This window comes from Cajanus cajan, chromosome 2, assembly GCF_000230855.2.
Source record: "Cajanus cajan strain Asha chromosome 2, NIPB_CcT2T_4, whole genome shotgun sequence".
Taxonomy (NCBI): domain Eukaryota; kingdom Viridiplantae; phylum Streptophyta; class Magnoliopsida; order Fabales; family Fabaceae; genus Cajanus; species Cajanus cajan.
The window spans coordinates 59956223-59962222 of NC_138518.1; positions in this window are offsets into that span (position 1 = coordinate 59956223).

Below are 6000 nucleotides of genomic sequence, written 5' to 3' on the forward strand. Positions count from 1 at the left end.
TACTTAGTCAACTCGTAAGTTTACTCAAACCTAATCCCTTAGAGAAAGAGCCTAGGTGTGGATATTGAATATCAATCCCTTGAGTACCCAATACCTACACCCGCATTACCGATTAGGGTTTAAGACTACTAATGGGTCAAGCTCTATCCCTAGATACAATCTCCACTAGGCATATGTTCCAGAACTAGTTTCAATGGTATTTCCCAATACTCAATGGAACCTTAAATCATGCAAAGGGTGATCAATCCAAAGCAAGCATTAAGCGTAGAAACGTACACAACAAAGAATGAACATCTGGCCGCGGTGGAGGGACTCCATCCGATCCTCCTGCCTCTGCATAAAAGTCTCCAGGCGGCCCTCCAGTGCGTCAAAACGCTGATGGAGAGTGAGTGGAGGGCCTGGAGCAGCAGCATCCTCCATGGGTATGTCCTCCTGAGGCGCAGCGGCATGAATAGGCTCTGGTGTTGCCGGTGGTGCGCGGTCCTGGAAATAAGCAGAGATGTATCTGCTGTCAATGGCCCTGCCAGGACCCTCAAAAGGCGGCGAGTGGACATCCACGCCTGCAAGCTGGCATAACTACGTGATGAGCGAGGGATGTCCAAGGGCGGAGCCAGGTGCAGAGTTGGCGTAGGCAGAGATCTCCATACAGATGATGTCGCCTAGGTCCACGGTCCTGTGTGTCATAATGCAGTACATGAGTATGGACCGGGTCCAGTGAAGGTCGGAGACGTGTGAGCACGGGAGGATGTTGGCATGCACCAATGCTGACCAAATCCTGACCACTAGCAAAAGATCTTGGCGTTTCACATGTAGAGGCTGCTGAGATCGGTTCCTGTGGAACCCCAGTCCCGGCATGCAGATGGAAGCCTCTACGTCTGCAGGGTCCATCGTGGCAGTGGAGTAGTTGCCATACTCATTCTCTTCATCAGCCCGCAGCGCAGTCCCCAGAAACTGATTAATCATCCTGGCGTCATAGGGGACTCGCACACCCCTAACATAGCTAGTAAATGGCGCAATGCCCTCCTCCAGTCTCAGAGCATTGGCATAGAACTCCTTAACCACTGCTATATTGGCCGGGAGTGGATAGGAACCAAGCTGGTCCCATGCGCAACTCAGCCTGAAACTCTGGGGCCTCATCTTCCTCCAACTCCACCCGCCTCTCCAGAATAAATTTCCTGCTGCTGATAGACTCAAAATGAGTCTCATTCCGCTTGGTGAGGAAGAGATTGGAATAGGGCTGACTGGGCTTGCGGGGAGGTTGGCCCGATTTGCCAGCACGGGGGCGCTTGCTTGAGGAGGCCATCTGCAAAAATTAACCAAAGAAATACCAGGCAGATAGATGAGCACAAGAAGATAGACCAGGATCACCAATTTAGGGAATTCAAAATGAAAACTAGCCTTAGACTGAACAGGAACCTAAAAAGAAAGTAATACACAACACAAAGAAGGGGTTCAGAAGTATTTGCGCCGGGCTTGAAACTTGTACGCCGGGCAGAGAGAGCATATAGCTCTCTCTGGAAGCAAATGCGTCGGGCACAAAACATAATTGCGCCGGGCGTAGAGAGTAGAGAATACTCTCTGGAACCAACTGCGTCGAGCGTAAAAATGAATTGCGCCGAGCGCAAGTAAACGTTTTCTGAAAGTGGCTTAGAACGGGCTGTTCCAAGATCAGAACGGGTCATTCTTAAGTTCAAAATGGGACGTTCTGGAGTTGGAACATTCCGTTTCAAATAACAAAACGAGCCATTCTGGACATGGAAAAGACCGTTCCAAAGTCCAAAACGGGCCGTTCTGGAATTTGAACGAGCCGTTTCGAAGCTTCAGTAGAAGGCACGCCGGGCGTAGTTCATCGCGCCCGGCTTAGATTCAACCAGAAATTTTAAATCATGTTTGTGTCAGGCATGATTCCTCGCGCCTGGCGTGACTGCATCCAGGGGTTGCTTTCCGTTAAAGCCATTGAGCCCTAAACCCCCCACTGTGGGCCATAGTTCCCCCCTCTAAACAGCCAAAATCAAAGAAAAGGAAAGAGAATACACAAAAACAAAAACGAAACCTACTTGAGGGAGGCATTCTTGGAAGAGCAGAGGAAAACGCGAATCTTGGCCTTCAGAAGAAGAAATGGAGGTGGAGAATGAGGTTGAGAACGTGAGAATGAGTGGGAGAGAGACTTGAGAGAGTGGGAGAGTTTGAGAGTTTGTGAGATGAGAGGAGTTGAGAGTTAGAGTGAAGAGTGGGAGAGTGGGAAGTTGAGAGAGTGGGAACGTGGGAGAAGAAGTTGAGAGGTTAAGGCCTCTAAAGGGTCGCGCCAGGCGTGCCATTTTCCACGCCGGGTGCCATATCAGTAGGAGCCCAAGAGTTGCCCTCATCTGGTGTGGCGCCGGGCGCTGCCGTTTCGCGCCAGGCTTAACTAGGGTTTCAACGTTCAAACATTCAATGCACCGGGCTTGGGAAAACACGCGCCTGGCGTATTTAAGGCTCAGACCTTCCAGTAGTTAATGCGCCCGGCGCCCCAATAAATGCGCCGAGCTTGGTCGTTCCAGGGGCTTTAATGAAGGCTGGGCCGGGCGCAATAGAAATTGCGCCCGGCGTGGCTCTTGGCAGAGGCCCATTTACTCTAGGTGCGCTGGGCGTGGCTAGATTGCGCCCGGCGTGGTTAACTCTGTGAAGCTTCCACCTAGATTTTTTTCCACTCCTCACAATCCTAACATATTCTAATCTATATTAACCCACTCAAGCAAGAGTCACACAATTAATACCTAACACAAAACACATATAATACAATACAACATACATATCACAAAACATAAACAATCACAAAACAAGTCCCAAAAACAAGTATAGCATACAATTATAACACAATCACAATAAAAGTTAAAACACTAAAGCAACTGAAAAACATATGCACTAGAGTTCAGATCTCTGTGTTACCTCCTAGGAAGCGCTTGTTTACTGTCCCGAGCCTGACAGTGACCAACTTGAATTGCTCTGATTCTCCTTCTCCTCCTGTTGCTATTGTTCCTCCTTGCTCTGTGCTCAATCTCAGGATTGCTCAACAACTGCTCAGAGAGATTGGTCAATCTAATTCACAGTACCTTGCATACAAGAGAAAACGGAGGACTAGAGTACACAGGTTAGCTCCAACAATTCATTGCTAACATAAAAATAAAAATAACAACAAAAGCATAAGTCACAAATAGCTATAAATACTAAATTGCCTTGCTAATCCCCGGCAACGGCGCCAAAAACTTGTTGAGATTCCGTTGAAACACTTTTGTTAATATTTGTAAATTCGTTTAATTCTATCAACGGTCTCAAACACGGCAAGTATACCGGACGTTCAAGTAGTAAAAATATCGTATCCACAGGAATTAGAAGGTAAAATAAGCATTTATTGACTATTCATGACTAAAGAATGATTCTAATTTCATAGTTTGTCATGCAAATTCAAGGTTATGACTATTGGAATGTTAAACTACAAAAATAATTGATTGTGAGTGGAAAAGGATAGAAATGGTATAATGGTTTTGTGAGGTTGTGGGGGTCAGATTTCACCAAACGTTACACTAATGAATCCTTAATCTCTTGTTACATACATTGCTTAGTCAACCCATAAGTTTACTCAAACCTAATCCCTTAGAGAAAGAGCCTAGGTGCGGATATTGAATATCAATCCCTTGAGTACCCAATACCTACACCCGCATTACCGATTAGGGTTTAAGACTACTAATGGGTCAAGCTCTATCCCTAGATACAATCTCCACTAGGCATATGTTCCAGGACTAGTTTCAATGGTATTTCCCAATACTCAATGGAACCTTAAATCATGCAAAGGGTGATCAATCCAAAGCAAGCATTAAGCATAGAAACGTACACAACAAAGAATGAAACAATACATATATATATCATTAAAAATGTAAGGATTACAATAGAGTACGTTGGTTACATCTAACCCCACAAAAATGGGTGGAACCACTCAACAATGAGGGTAAATACAAAATAGAGATGAAAGGAGAAGTGAAGAACCGAAGGAAAGATCCACACACGAACGTTCCCAAGCTCTGAGAATTCCTTCTACAGCTCCAAGGAGGCGCCCCTGCGTGAATGAGGGAGAAACCCTCGAAAATGGCTTCAAATACGAGCTTGGGGAGATCAGATTAGGGTTTCGCACCGGCGTGTAAGTCTTCGAGCCTAGCGCAGGGTCTTCCAAATACTCTCTGCCTTAGGACACGCCCGGCGCAATTCATTTTACGCCCGACGCAGATGTGGCTTTGCAGAGGTGAGACTCTGTTTTGATCACGCCCGGCGCAGGTCATGTGGCGCCCAGCGCATTCACTCTTCTCTACTCCTTAGCTTCTTAGATTTCCAATCCAAGGGATCTTCAACTTTCCACTCTTCACTCAATACCTGCACAAAAAATGAGGTGGATTAAGGTATTGTTAGATGAATTTGGGTTAGTTATATCTGCACACAAAATAAACCAAAAGGAGAACAATTATATTGAAATGGTTCAGAGGATGAGTGGAATTGTTCAATAAGTCTCATCCAAAAAGAAGTAAAATTGAGACTTAACAACGACAAGGCACGCTGAAAAGTTTTGTGTTGATTTGTGAGGTTTGTAGAGTCAATCTTTGATCCTAAAAGTGGACGAATATCTCAAAAAGGGTTACCCGTGAAGGGTTCTGACCAACGAGGAGTTGTGTGAAGTGTCATGGAGTGGAGTTGTGAAAGGTCAGCTATGAGGGATGTTGCACTAAATAAGTGTTATGTAATATAATTTTGAAATGATTTTTTAAAAATATTATCAAAAATACTCACGGATTTTATTCGTGGGTAATTCTGTCTAAAAGTTATCCACGGATTATAATTCTTCCGTAAATATTTCAGACGAATAATTTACCGATAGATTATTGTCTGTCTGTAATTTGTCATAAATAAAGTGTTACCTACGAATTTTTTAGATTGCCCACGAATTTTAGTTGTCTATAATTTTGAAATTTCTTATAGTGAGTATGAACACAAATTTGTAATATAATCAACAAAAAATAATATATAACAATTATCATATACTTATTTCATATCTTTATATTTCAAAATAATAGTTATTATATTACAAAATTTTAATTTACATATATTAAAATATTATATAAAAATATAAATTTTCAATAAACTACGCAACGTGCAGGTCCATGTCTAGTTTTTTTAATAGTCTTATCTATGAGATGTGAGACTTATAAGATGAGAATTACTTGTTACTTACATATTTTTTAATTATTTTATCTATATTCGATGTGAGACTTAAGTTTTTCTTAATAAATAATTGTTACTAATAATAAATTTTGATGTGATGTAAATATATTTTTTGTGGTTATTATATATTAGACATTAATATTTTTATTAGATAATAAAATAGAGACAATTAATTTGTTATCGTTAAATAACTATTGATAATAATAAATTTTGTTATAGTGTTATTCTATTAATTTTGAAAGAAAAAAAATAGATGGATGATTTTCATCAAATTTTTTTACAATTTTTTCATTTAACTTTTATCTAATATAAAATTACAAACGCGTGATTTAATCAATTTGTGTGAAAAGTTTGTGATAAATATTCATCTGATGCAAGGTTAGCTGTTTTTCATGTACCCATGTCAATCATGAGTTTATAATAATAAACACGTTGAAGAAAATTGATATAATTTATTGTGCAAATGTTAACTGTCAGAATGTGATATGGTATTATTAGAAGAATCTTAAAGGTCAAAATAATATTTCCTAAAATATATGCAAATATAGTAATAGATACAACTCTAAGCGTGTGGTTCAGTGATAGGAATTGATTCACGCTTAAGCAAGGTCAAGAGTTCGAATGTATGGATACTCCAGGAACGAAAAAAAAAGTAATAGATATGATATAATTTTCTAATTTATATAAATCATTCATAAATACACAAAAAGAAAATATATTACTTTCTTGAATCAATTGTGAAATATTAATAAA